Source organism: Herpailurus yagouaroundi, unplaced genomic scaffold, assembly GCF_014898765.1.
Source record: "Herpailurus yagouaroundi ecotype Mexico unplaced genomic scaffold, PumYag 159, whole genome shotgun sequence".
In the NCBI taxonomy this organism is placed as follows: Eukaryota; Metazoa; Chordata; class Mammalia; order Carnivora; family Felidae; genus Herpailurus; species Herpailurus yagouaroundi.
In genome coordinates this window covers 9,149,597-9,164,000 of record NW_024412400.1, presented here as the reverse complement: position 1 = coordinate 9,164,000, position 14,404 = coordinate 9,149,597, and the positions used below count along the sequence as shown (strand labels likewise).

General features: G+C 41.4%; 1 protein-coding gene across 6 annotated transcripts in view; it reads left to right on the top strand.

The window, feature by feature from the left end:
- ULK4 (unc-51 like kinase 4) overlaps positions 1–14,404 on the top strand; it is a 586,637-nt gene that overhangs the window by 278,361 nt on the left and 293,872 nt on the right. The gene's annotated exons all lie outside the window — the stretch shown is intronic.

The window sequence follows — 14,404 nt, the reverse complement described above, 5'->3', positions numbered from 1 at the left end:
GTGTGTTGATAATGGCTAAATGGTGAAAACATTACTTTTCTTAGCTGCAGATGAACCTTTTCCTTTCAGGAGAGTGGGTTGGGTTTGCTGAGGCATGTGATTGGATGGGGACAAGGGGCGAGAGTGGGTGGTATTTCCAAAGCGCGCTCAGGTGACGATGAGATGACGCAGAGCCGCCGTGTGAGGGGGATGTGCAAAGTGAGAGGCTGGAGTGAATCGCTTTGAATAGTAAGGAGATTTTATAAGCAGTGTCAGGAGAAAAAAAATGGAGAAAAATGGGAGGAAGAAACATGGAGACGGAGAGCCGTCTAATGGGGACGTTAAGCTTCGCCAAGTGGCCGGTGTGTGTCTCCACCTTCAGCAGGGTACATACGTGACTTGCTGATTTGTTGCAGCATCGGATTTGTTTTGGAGGGCGGCGGGTGCAGTCAGCTGCCCGGTTTGAGTTGGGTTGGGTATGGGCAAGAGCCAAAGCTGTCCAAACCCAGCCGTATCGGGCCTGTGTTTGAAGAGACTGGTGTCGAAGACCTATGGAGAGCGCTCTAGAGCTACCGTGGGCCTTAAGTGGGGATGTGTCTCATCCCCTTGCTGTGGTAGGAGTGTTTCTGACCTGTTTAGGTCAGTGCAGCTCCTTTTGTGACTGATGAAAAGTTCTCATCCTATCCAGTCCCCTCAAGGTCTAAAATCCACACATAGGAAATTCCTTCTGGAAGGTTACCAAAGTTCCTCTGTGCTTGATTAATCTTTGTATAATGAGCACCTAGCAAGGCTTCATATCTTACCATGGTAGATGTTTAATTGATTAATGCCATGGTTTAGACCTTTGTCATGTCGTAGAGAGTGGGTGGAGGTGACCTCCACTCTCCAGGTGAGGATCTCAGCCAGTCCTGAGTCCTGAGCCCTGAGCCCTGATCTCCCAGGCATGTCTGGGATGATACTTTCCCCTAACCGGAATAGCTCCATACTCAGGTTTCTTGGAGGATCATATTTTAAAAAGAGGTCCTGTTGTTAAAAAGAAAAAAAAAAACAACAAAAAAAACCCCCAACATTTGGGAACCACTGCTTTTGGGGACAGGACTTTGATGTCTGTGAAGAACCTTATTAAATCCCTTTTCTTTTTTTTGTCTTTCTTGAGTTGCATGATCTCAGGTTTTTCCCTCTATATAATTACATTTTTTAATCTGTGAGATGTCCTCATAGCAGTTATCCTGTGAACAGTTGTCTTGTCCTTTCTAAACTTTTATCACCGAGCAAGACATGACATAGCATTTTAGTGATTCTATGGTGCATTTTTTTAATAACAGATTTTAGCATTTAACAGATTTAACATTTCTGAAACTGGGATGTACTTTCCAAATCAGTGGCATTTTGCGATTGCTTTCAGCCAGGAGACCTGGTTGTCATTGCCTTAACTAATTCATCTCATTTTTCTTTTTCTTTTTCTAAGTGCCCAAGAGTGATGCATTATAAAAATATATGTCCGAATACGTCTAAAAGGGCTCTTTCAATAAAAATAAAAGGAACTTTCTAAGTAATGAGAAACCATGTCATAGTTTAATTGGCAACATTTTTCTTTCTTAGTGCTTGATAAAATGATGGGTGCATCTTAGAACTGAGGGATTCCTGGTTTCACAGAAACACAGTATATTCTTGCATTAAGTTTGGGTCTAATCCCCCCGGCCAGTGTGGTGTCCTGCATACGCGTAGCAGCTTCTCGGCAACAGTTTGATCAGAAGAGACACCGTGGAAGATGGTGCAGGGTCCTGTGTGTTGGATACTCCTTGTGTCTCCTAGCCCCCCACCCCCATTACGATGGAAAAGGCTAGTGCCACCCCCATTACAGTAGAAAAGGCTGGTGGTCCACAGTGACCTCTTGATGACTTTTTTCTCTACTCTCAGCTCATAACTGTTTTCCATCTTCTGTTTGATGTCCTTACAATCTGATACAGGCTTTGTAACTTCCTTCTTTTCTCGAGTTCCTCATACAGTGTGTTCTTACCAGCCATGCGTCCTCTCCTAGATGTTTCTCATTAAGAAAGCAAATGTTTGTCTTATGGGCAGGAATTGCAGGCAGCTTCTGTGTCTTTCCTGTAGGCCTAGAGGGGAGTGAAGATGAAGGGAGCAGCGTTGTGAATTTGATGTCCTATCTGTGTCAAATAGCCATGTACAGATCGTACACAGATAGAACAAAGAGCTTTAAGTATGGGCCACGCTGGTGAAGATATAGTGCAAAGCTGTAGTAATCAACATTTATTTTTTTTTTCAACGTTTATTTTTGGGACAGAGAGAGACAGAGCATGAATGGGGGAGGGGCAGAGAGAGGGAGACACAGAATCGGAAACAGGCTCCAGGCTCCGAGCCATCAGCCCAGAGCCCGACGCGGGGCTCGAACTCCAGGATCGCGAGATCGTGACCTGGCTGAAGTCGGACGCTTAACTGACTGCGCCACCCAGGCGCCCCCCAGGCGCCCCCCTTGCCTCCTTTTTAAAAGCATAATTCAGGAGTGCCTGGGTGGCTCAGTTGGTTAAGCACCTGACTCTTGATTTCAGCTCAGGTCACGATCTCACGGTTTGTGAGATCAAGCCCCACATCAGGCTCTGCACAGACAGCGTGGAGCCTGCTTGGGATTCTCTCTTTCCCTCTTTCTCTGCCCCTCCTCCACTCATGTTCGTTCTCTCTCTCAGAGTAAACACATATTTTTTTTTGAATTTTTTTTTTTACTGTTTTTATTTTTGAGACAGAGAGAGACAGAGCATGAACGGGGGAGGGGCAGAGAGAGAGGGAGACACAGAATCTGAAGCAGGCTCCAGGCTCTGAGCTGTCAGCACAGAGCCTGACGCGGCGCTCGAACTCACAGACCATGAGATCATGACCTGAGCCAAAGTAAGAAGCTCAACTGACTGAGCCACCCAGGCACCCCAATAGATACGGTTCAACATTTATTTATTTTTGGGACAGAGAGAGACAGAGCATGAACGGGGGAGGGGCAGAGAGAGAGAGGGAGACACAGAATCGGAAACAGGCTCCAGGCTCTGAGCCATCAGCCCAGAGCCCGACGCGGGGCTCGAACTCACGGGCCGCGAGATCGTGACCTGGCTGAAGTCAGACGCTTAACCGACTGCGCCACCCAGGCGCCCCAAAGCTGTAGTAATCAAAACTGTATGGCACTGTCACAAAAACGATCTTTGGAACAGAATAGAGAGCTCAGGAATAAATCCGTGCTTTTATGGTCAATCTGTGACAAAAGGGGGAAGAACATACAATAGGGAAAATTAGTCTCTTCAGCAAATGGTGCTGGGAAAACTGGCCAGCTACGTGTGAAAGTATGAAAGTCTACTTCTTTCTTAGACCATACGCAAAAGTAAACTCAAAATAGATTAAAAACCTAAGTGTGAGGCCTGAAACCACAAAACTCTTAGAAGAGGACAGAGGCAACAATTTCTTTGACATCAGCCGTAGCAACGTTTTTCTAGAACTGTCTTCTCAGGCAAGCAAAACAACAGAAAAAATAAACTACTGGGGCTACACCAGAATAAAAATCTTCTGTACGGCAAAGGAAACAATAAACAAACCAGAAAGACAACCTACTGAATGGGAGAAGATACTTGCAAATACTTGCAAATGATTATTATCTGATAAGGGGTTAACACTCAAAATGTATAAAGAACTCACAGAACTCAACACCAAAAAAACCCCAGTCTGATTAAAAAAATACCTGTTGGGATGAGCACTGGATGTTGTATGGAAACCAATTTGACAATCAATTTCACATTAAAAAAAATAATAAAAAATAATAAAAAATAGGCAGAGAACCTAAAGACCTTTCTCCAGAGAAGACACACAGATGGCCAATAGACACATGAAAAGATGCTCAATATCATTAATCATCAGGGAAATGCAAATCAAAACCACCATGAGATGTCCCCTCACACCTGTCAGAACAGCTAGAATGAAAAGAAATAACAATTGTTGGCAAGGATGTGGAGAAAAAGGAAACTGCATGCACTGTTGGTGGGAATGCAACCTGGGGCAGCCACTGTAGAAGACAGTATAGAGAGTCCTCAAAAAATTAACAGTAGGAATACCATGTGATCCAGGAATACCATATGACCCTGCTAATTGGTATTTCCCCAAGGAAACAGAAGACACTTTGAAAGCATACATGCACCCCTGTGTTAATTGCAGCATTATTTACAGTAGCGAAACTATGGAAGCAACCCAAGTGTCAATTGATAGATGAATGGATAATGAAGATGTGGGGAGTAAACACACACACACACACACACACACACACACACACACACACAGGAATATTACTCAACCCTATAAAGTATGAGGTCTTGCCATTCGCAACAACATGGATGAACATAGACAATATGCTAAGTGAAGTAAGTCAGAGAAAGACAAATATATGATTTCACTGCTTTGTGGAACCTAAAAAACCACATAAATGAATAAACAAAAAGCAGAATCAGACCTATAAATACAGAGAACAAACTGATGGTTGCCAGGGGTGTGGGGGATGGGCAGAATGGGTGAAGGAGAGTGGGAGGTATAGGCTTCCGGTTATGGAATGAATAAGTCATGGGAATAAAAAGCACAGATAGTGTAAAGAATATCGTCAGTGGTATTTTAATAGTGTCGTATGGTGAACAGCATAGGATAATGTAGAGACTTAGTCAAATCACCGTGTTGTGCACCTGAAACTAATGTAACATTGTCAATTATAGTAAATAGAAAAATTGGTTAAGCACATAACCATTTGTAAGTAGTCTTCATTATTTTGAAGGAAAAAAAAAAAAGCCATTTCCAGTTGTAACTGTCTCCTCAGGAGGCACAGTGCTCCCTCCTGTCTGGATAGCTAAACATCTGGGCCCTCTGGATTCATAATGCAGGAAGGGCAATGTGCGAGCACATAATTGGACAGGAGCAGTGCAGGAGCTTTGTATGGGGAGCAAGAGAATGCTCTGGATCCCAGGGGAGGATCTTCTGTTCATTGCAGGGAGAGGAGTCTCACAGAAGTAGTAACCTTTGAATGTGGTCTTGGGAGGGAGTTGCCATGAGGAGAAGGTGAGTACTTGGATGCACCTGGACCAGAGACCATGGAGAAGTGTAGGCAGGGAGTCTGGAGTGGGAGCCAGATCTTGCAGGCTTTATACTGTGGTTGTTTCATATTTGCTTGGCTTTGCACATAATTTTTCAAAATCAGATAGTATCCTCTAGTTAAAAAAAAAAAAAAAAGATCTTTTAGAGCCTCTAGCTGCAGGGACTGTGTGCACTGAGAAGGTAGACTGCTCAGATAGAGGTTGGGCCTTGGAGAGAATCAGGCTTAGGGTTATGGGATAATACTGGAAACTTGGAGACTGGTTGAGGGCTGGAATCTCCATCAGCAAGGCTTTTGAAAGTGGGGAAGGAGACATAAGACACAAAGGTCGGTTTCAGAGGTTTGATCTAAGGAGTTCCAACACCACATTCAGGGCAGAGAGCAGGGCAGAATGGTTTTAATCCTGGGGTCCAGCTGCAAGTCTCCCAGCTCTGGACAGGCCAAGTGGTGGGGAAAGCCAGATAGCGATTGCTTACAACAAAGGAGCTGTCACAGCAGCTGGTCACTGCTTCCCTGGCGGGGCCCACCTGGGTGGGGGGCCTGCCTTTTCCTTGGCCTTGGGAGGCAGCTGTGTTGAGTAGGGGCTGGAGACTCAGGCAGGCTGCGTTGGATTAAGCTAAATGGCTTCCTATTCAGCCTTCAGGGCCTAGCATGCTAAGGCAGTCTGGATCTGTGTAACAAATGTGGGTTCTTAAGAATGGGAACCATCAGAAGGACCCAGTGGCTTGGATCCGAGTGCCGCCTTGCTGGCTGAGCGGGATGGAAGGCGTTCTTCTTTCCCCTTTTGCCCTTTTCCAAAGAGTAGAAGTTGCTTTTAAATGTGTCTTAAGTATGAATTTGAATGAATCAGCCTGTGGATTTTGCTGTAACTCTAATCTCACCTCACTTTATTTCAGTGGTTTATGTTTTGGCCCACTTCAGTAAATCATTTTGATACCAAGTAATATAGGCAAACTGTATTTTATTGGGAAAAAAATCTTTATTCATAGCAGATTTTCCAATATGTGCCAAAATATTGCTGTCATGATGTTTTATGTGTCTGTTCCAAAACAAACAATTAAAGAGCAATTTCAGTGGCAAATGTTAACAATAAAAATGGGATTAGCAATACGCTAGTTTGACAATTATATTGTTTTAGCAATCTTGAGGATAGCAGCTGAAGCAAGCTCAAGTAAATCTTTCAAGTCAACGGTATCTTTAGGAAAGAGTCTCTTTATGGACCCTTGGAGCCGCAAGGATTTAATCATGGAGACACCAGTGTAGTATAGACTGGCAACCACATTACTTTTAAGAAATGTTTTCAGTCCTGTGCATCCATCAGGCTTTTAAAATTACTTGGCTCTTTTCTACTTGCGACCCACCTGATGTGAATTGGTTCTTTCAGCGTATGTTAAAATGACAGGCTCCTTATGAGGTTAGGACTCTGCACACTTGTGTCCAGTATGCTGTTAATATGATTCTGCTGTGCACATGGGCATGAATTTCTAAAGTAGAAAATAAGATTTGATTAAAATTTCAAAATGCTTGACTTAGGAAGGTACTTTCAAAGTTACACAAAGAGTGCTTACTGGATGTAGGAGATAAATCTGTTGCTTCAAACTTACATGGGTCCCTGTTCAGGGTTTCTATAGACTGCAGAATGGAACTCTAAAACCAGCTGTTGTATACGTGATGACTTCACACACTACTCATGCACTGTCATAAAAGTACGTACTTGGTTGTGTTTGTGTGTGTGTGTGTGTGTGTGAAGGGGAGGAAATGGATATGCACAGATCTGTTCTTGGTAGCTTGTGTCATCAATTTGTATTTGCAAAATAGCCCTCTAGGGCAAGGGTGTAATCTCTCGACCCTAGATTGAATGAAGAGAAGTTGTCCATATACCAACTGAACACTCTCATCAGATCAGTATCCTGATAGCCGGTTAGCCAGAATAAATGGGTGGAAGCTAAGGAAAATAAACTTATATCAGCAAACTTGGCTTGAAGTGTCACTGGTGTCTGCATAAGTAGCCCAACTGGTTTGAAAGAAGGTGGACTTTATGAAGATAAATACCACATATTGTGTCCACTGGAAAAAAAATGCTAAAATAGAGCTTAGGATATCTTTGGCCAATCATAGGGCACACATTGGGAGTGTGTTCCATATGGCTTCTCCAGAGCCAGTGGAATCCTGAGTTTTATTATCATCCTCATGTCTAGTTAGTTCTGCTCCAGATCCTGGGCCCCACTTTGAGGAAATAGTATTCCTTCTTCCTTCTCTCTAAGGAAACAGTGTAGTTAAAGAGCACAGAAGTAGACAAGTGATCTGTATTTCCCAGGAGTGTAGCTTTTTGCATTTTTTGGTTTTTACTCTTGGTTGGTTGTGGAATTAGACTTGTAAAGAAATGAGTGGAAACCTCAGTAAAAATGAGCAGCAGACAAGTGAAGGGAGTCCAGTACAGTGGGATGAGGGAGAAGCAGAGAAACCAAACCACCAGATTAAATTTTAAAGAAGCGAAAAGATAGTATTATACTGAAGAGACAGTTTTCTTGTCTGGATGTCTGTGAATCTTGGGTGTTTATGGGAGTCTCTGCCTTCACTCATCTCAGTGCCTGTGTGTTGATTACATTTCCCCCAGAGACCTGCACTTCTCACAGGGGAGCTAGTAGCCACATAGGGCCTGCTGAGCCCTGAAACGTAGCTAGTTTGACTAGAAATGTGCTCTAAGTGTCAAATATCAGATTAAAAAAAAAAGTGTTAAGTAGCTGATTAATTTTCTAATATTATATGTTAAAATACTATTTTGGATATATTGGGCTAAGTGAAGTATTATTAGTTTCATGTATCTCTTTTTATTTGTTTATGGCAGCTTCCAGAGCATTTAAAACGTGTGGTTTGCATTCTATTTCTGTCGGTTAGTACCGTGGTAGGTGATTTCCTAAGTCTCATATCCTCAGTTACGTTGTGAGTTTCACTTAGGGAAGAAACCTTGCTGGGTACAACCTCGTTTGCTCCCAGCACGTTGCCCTTCCGCTTTTTGCCTTTCAGTATGTGTTGATTCATTCATGAACACATGAGAGAGGTGAGGCAGGGCTGTTACACTTAGATCCATCCGTCCTAGACTGTGGTCACCAGCCGATCTTTCTCCCCTTGGTGATGGGTGGGAAGATGAAATAGAAAGACGGGCTAGTGTTCTCCAAGGTGGTATACTTGCAAAAGGTAGTTCGGCCATGGCTGGTGACACCGTTTGATTTTACTTCTGACTCTGGACTGTCCGGAGATGCCCAGTCATTGGCCACCTTTGGGTTCAGCTTTGTGTTAAAAAATAAAATGCCTACTGTGGTCGTCAGGCATTGCCTAGTCCCCTGACTCCAAAACTCTTGTGTTTAGGCCCCTTGGGTAGATGGGAACGGAGTAGAATAATTTGTGGTAAATGTAAAGAATTCCTGGAGGGCCTAGTGTAAAATCAGTGATCGCCCATTCTCAGGATGTAACTAACCTCTGAATGTTACTTCTGCATAAACTTCTCCAGTAATGTAGGATTCAATAGTTTCTTTGTGATCAAAACGGTTGAGAATACCCACTTTTAAAGAAAGTGGAAATGTCAGCAGAAAGTTACTAGTTTCGATTAAAGCCACAAACATCTATTAGCATTTGCTTTTGATGCTCTTGGCGTTTGTTTTCTTGGATGAGCAAGAAAAAGCAGAATTTATGCGCTTACCCAGAGCTGCCAAGGATTTTCAAACTAAGCCAGGAAATCTGACGGACTAGAGCAGTCTACAGATTTATGGGAAAAGGAGAGCTTTTTAAATAGCACTAGCAAGTGAAATTGCATTTTGGATTTATTAGAGGTACCAAATTGGAGAAAGACTGTGATGAGAAGCCAGTGAGGGCAAATTATTACATAGGATTTTTAGGTTTATTTTTTTCTGGTAACAAAATCAGCACCTACTTGTAAAGCATCCAAACAGCACAGCAGTATCTAACGTAGAATGTGAAGATCTTTCATAATATCATACCGCACAGCTTAAATCATATTTCTGTATTATTTCTACACATGTGTTATATCTCTTTCTTTAAAAAAGTTTATTTATTTTGGGGTGCCTGGGTGGCTCAGGCAGTTGAGCGTCCGACTTGTGCTCAGGTCACGATCTTGCGGTTTGTGGGTTCGAGCCCCGTGTCCAGCTCTGTGCTGACTGCTCAGAGTCTGGAGCCTGTTTCGCATTCTGTGTCTCCTTCTCTCTCTGCCCCTCCCCAGCTTGCACTCTGTCTCTCTCAAAAATAAGTACACATATTTTTCGGAGAGAGAGAGGGAGACAGAGAATCTGCACTGTCAATGTGGAGCCTGGCAGCACACGGGCTCAAACCCACGAACTGTGAGGTGATGACCTGAGCCAAAATCAAGAGTCGGATGCTTAGCTGATTAAGCCACCCAGGCGCCTCTCTCTCTTTGTTTTTTTAATAAAAAATGGAACAAACTAAATATTTTATTTTGTATCTGCCTTAGTGTATAATGTCCATGCCAGCACAGTGTGTGTGTGTGTGTGTGTGTGTGTGTGTGTGTGTATTTGTGTGTGTGTGTCCGCATGCACATGGGTACTATTTATTCTATTTCATGGCCATATAATATTTCATTGTAGTGGCATAATTTATCTACCCAGTCCCCACTGACGGACACTTACAATTTTTCCCTTCCCTTTTTTGCTAACATGAACAACACTGAACAAAATAGCTTTGCACATCTGTGAGTTTTTGTAAGTTCTTAAAAGTTGAACTGTTAAGCCAACGTATATGTATCTTTTGTGTTTTAATATTCCTCTCAAAAATGTTAAAAATTTTTTTTAATGTTTATCTATCTTTGAGAGAGAGAGAGAGAGAGAGAGAGAGAGACAGAGGGAGATAGAGCGTGAGCAGGGGGGAGGAGCAGAGAGGGAGACACAGAATCTGAAGCAGGATCCAAGGCTCCAAGCTGTCAGCACAGAACCCGACGTGGGGCTTGACCCCACGAGCTGTGAGATCATGACCTGAGCCGAAGTCGGCACTCAACCGACTGAGCCACCCAGGCGCCCCTCAGAAATGTTAATATAAAATTTTTACACACTACCACCTGTGCCATACTCACACTGAGTATTATTCTCAGTTGTTTATGTTTTGACCTGTTTGCTTTTAAGTATATATGTGCCTTCAGTGTTTTACAGCATGCTTGGGCAAGGACTTCCCTCAACAAGTTTATATAGTGTCAATCTGCATTTTATTCTGTACAGTTGTAGTGTCACGATTTACGTTTTAAATCTTTGCTCTGAAATAACTTTGTTGTAAGGAATGGGTACAAATCCAGCTTTTCTCTTCCATACTCCCCTTTCTCCATCACTGAGTTGTTGTTCCGACAGTGCTTGTTGATGTAGTTCGTCATTATGGTGACTTGAAATATTACATTCATCATTCATTCACTGGATCTCCACATACTGTCTGTTGTCTGTATTGGCATATAATAAGCTGTATATATTTAACATAGGTAATTTGGTGAGGTTTTGCATATGTCTGTTCAGTCAAGGTAATGAACGTATCCATTGTCCCCTAAAAGTTCCTGCTCCTGTGTGTAATCCATCCCTCTATAGCCCCAGGCAACTATTAATTTGCTTTCAATCACTGTAGATTCGTTTTCACATGATAGTTTGCATATGGAATTTTATGTAAATGAGTAATAAGATATGGACTTTTTTTTTTTTTATGGACTCCTGGCTTCTTCCACTCAGCGGATGTATTTTGAGCTCATAGTAGGTGCTGTTGTCTGTATCAGTAGTTCATTTGTTTTTATTGCCAGAACTGTCCATTGCGTGGAGACACTACGGTTTACTTATCTGTTCATCTGTCGATGGTCGTTTGGGCTGTTTCCACTTTGGGGCTGTTACGCATAACGCTGTGAACCTTTGTGTATAAACTTTTGTGTGGACCTACTTTACTTTTCACTAAATGCCTAGGAATGGAATGGGTGGCATGTTGAATAAGTGTATGTTTAACCTTTTAAGAAACTGCAAAACTATCTTGGAACGTGGCTCTATTATTTTAGATCCCCATTAACTGTGGATGAGAGTTTCAGTTATTCCACAATTTCATTAACACTTGGTATGATTAATCTTTTTCGTTTTAGACATTCTAATGGATTTATAGTAGCACATCAGTGTGGCTTCATTTGTATTTCCCTAATTACTACTATTGTTGGGCCCATATGCCATCTGTGTATGTCTGTGTATCTTTTATATATAGAAGGTATCTATATAAATCTCCTGCCCATTTTTTATTGTTTGTTTTCTTGTTATTGAGTTGTAAGAGTTTTTTTTTTATGTCTCCCTACCAGTACTTTGTCAGATGTATAGTCTGAATATTTTTATGGCAGTGTGTGGTTTGTTTTTTTATTTCCGTAGTAGCGTTCTGAATACTAAGGTTTCTGAAGTCTGAAAGTTTTCAATTTTGATAAAGTCCAAATATATGGTTTTTTTTTTTAATTTTTTTTTTCAACGTTTATTTTTGGGACAGAGAGAGACAGAGCATGAATGGGGGAGGGGCAGAGAGAGAGGGAGACACAGAATCTGAAACAGGCTCCAGGCTCCGAGCCATCAGCCCAGAGCCTGACGCGGGGCTCGAACTCACGGACCGCGAGATCGTGACCTGGCTGAAGTCGGACGCTTAACCGACTGCGCCACCCAGGCGCCCCTAAATATATGTTTTTTAATACTAGATACTTTTTGTATCCTACTTAAGAAATACTTGCCAAAACCAAGTTCACAAAATTTGCTCCTGTGTTTTCTTTTAGAGGCATAATAGTTTTAGTTCTTACACTGAGATCTGAAATATATTTGAGTATATGGTGTGAAGGGAGAGTTGGGGTTTATTTTCTTTCTTGAGGGTATTCAATCGTTCCAGCACTGTTCCCTGAAAAAATTATCCTGTCTGTGTTGAATTACTTTGACACCTTTGGTCAAAAATTAATTGATCGTTAATGTGTGCGTTTATTTCTGGACTCTGTCTTCTGCTCTGTTGTTTTACATGTGTAGGTCCTCTGCGTTTTCATATAGGTTTTAGTATACGCTTGTCAATTTCTCTTCCAGAATGTCTGTTGGAGTATTTGTGGGGATTTTGTGGACTCTGTTCATGATTTGGGGGTGAAATGACATCTGAATAACACTGTGTCTTTTGATCCATTAGCTTGGTATATCTCCATTTATTTGGATATTCTTTGATACCTTGTCAGCATTGTTTTGTAGTTTTCATTGCATAGGAAGGGTGTATACACAACTTTCTCCATTTAAGTATTTAATATTATTGATGCTCTTGTAAGTGGCATTCTTTTAACTTTGGTTTTTGATTGTTCATTGCTAGCATATAAAAATACAATTGATTTCTGTGTACCAAACTTGTATCCTGCAACCTAGCCAAACTTACTTTTTATTTCTAATAGCTTTATAATAGAATCTTTAGAAATTTTCTACATAGATGATCATAACCTCTGTAAATAAAACTATTCCTTTTTCTTTTACCATCTACATGCCTTTTGTTTTCCTTCCCTTTTTGCACCGGTTCAGACCTCCAGTGCAGTGCTGTATAGAGTGGTGAAGGCGGACATGCTAGACTCTTTCCAGATCCTAGAGAGAAAGGATCGTCTCTGATATGGGCTGTACATTTTTGTAGAGTCCTTTAGCAGGCTGAGAAGTTTCCTTTCATTCCTAGTATGCCAAGATGTCACTGTGATGGATTTTTTTCCCCCATGTCTATTGAAATGATCATATAGTTCTTTAAAAAAAGTTTTATTGTAAACTTATTGATTGCTTGCTGCTTGGAGCTAAACCGCACGTGAGTATGCTCCATTATTTCTTTTATATAATGTTGGATTTGACTTAGTGAAAATTTTAAGAATTTTTGTGATTATGTCCATGGAGGATACTGATCTGAAATTTTCTTGTAATCATTTTGTGATTTTTGTATCAGAAATGTTGGGCCCAAGGAATGAAGTGGAACATGTTCTCTTCAGTTTTTTTGGAATAGATTTTATTTTATTTTATTTTATTTTTTTAGAACTGGTGCTATACTCTCCTTAAATGTTTTGTAAAAATCACCAGTGAAACCATTTGGGCCTAGAGTTATCTTTGTGGCATGGGTATAAAGTATCAATTTGTTTTCACTAATGGACATAGCGTTATTCAGTTTATTTCTTCTCGATATCTTTCAAGAAATTTGTATATTTCATTTAAGTTGTCACATTTTTTAGCATGAAGTTGTTTATGATATTCTCTTTTTTAGTGTCTAAAACTCTATGGCAATGCCTCCTTACCATTTCTGATATTGCTTATTTGAATAGCAATGAGAAATTTAATTCTTTTATTTTATTATTATTATTTTTAACTTTTAAAATTTATTTTTGAGAGACAGAGACAGACCATGAGCAGAGGAGGGGCAGAGAGAGAGGGAGACACAGAATCCAAAGCAGACTCCAGGCTCTGAGCCGATGTGGGGCTCGAACTCATGAACCATGAGATCATGACCTGAACCAAAGTCAGACGCTTAACTGACTGAGCCACCCAGGCGCCCCTGAATTCTTTTTTTAATGTTTTTTGTTTGTTTTGTTTTTGAGAGAGAGTGTGCATGAATGAGTGGAGGAGAGACAGAGAAAGAGGGACAGAGAATCCCAAGCAAGCTCCATGCTGTCAGCACAGAGCCAGATGTGGGGCTCTGTCTTATGAACCATGAGATTATGACCTGAGCCAAAATTCAGAATCAGGTGCTTAACCAACTGAGCCACCCAGGTGCTTCAATTATTATTATTATTTTTTTGTTAAGTTGATTGATTTATTTTGAGAGAGAATGTGAGAGCAAGGGAGGGGCAGAGAGAGAAGAGAATCCCAAGCGGTCTCTGTGCTGTCAGTGTGCAGCCCAGTGCAGGGCTGAATCCCATGACCCGCCAACACCATGACCTGAGCTGAAATCAAGAGTTGGACACCCAACCAACTGAGCCACCCAGGCGCCCCTCTTTTTTTTCTTAATTCACTTGACTGAAGTTTTAATTACTTTGCTTGCTCAAAGAACTAGCTTTCAGTTTTATTGATTTTTTTCTTTTTTCTTTTTTTCTATTTCATTAATTTCTGCTTTTATATCCTCCTATTTCTTTTGGGTTTTATTTTTTTGCTCTTAACGCTAATTTTTAAAGGTAGAGGCTGAGGTCAATGATTTGTGACTGTTCCTTCCTTCCTTCCTCCCTTCCTTCCTCCCTTCCTTCCTCCCTTCCTTCCTTTTCCTTCCTTCCTTCCTTCCTTCCTTCCTTCCTTC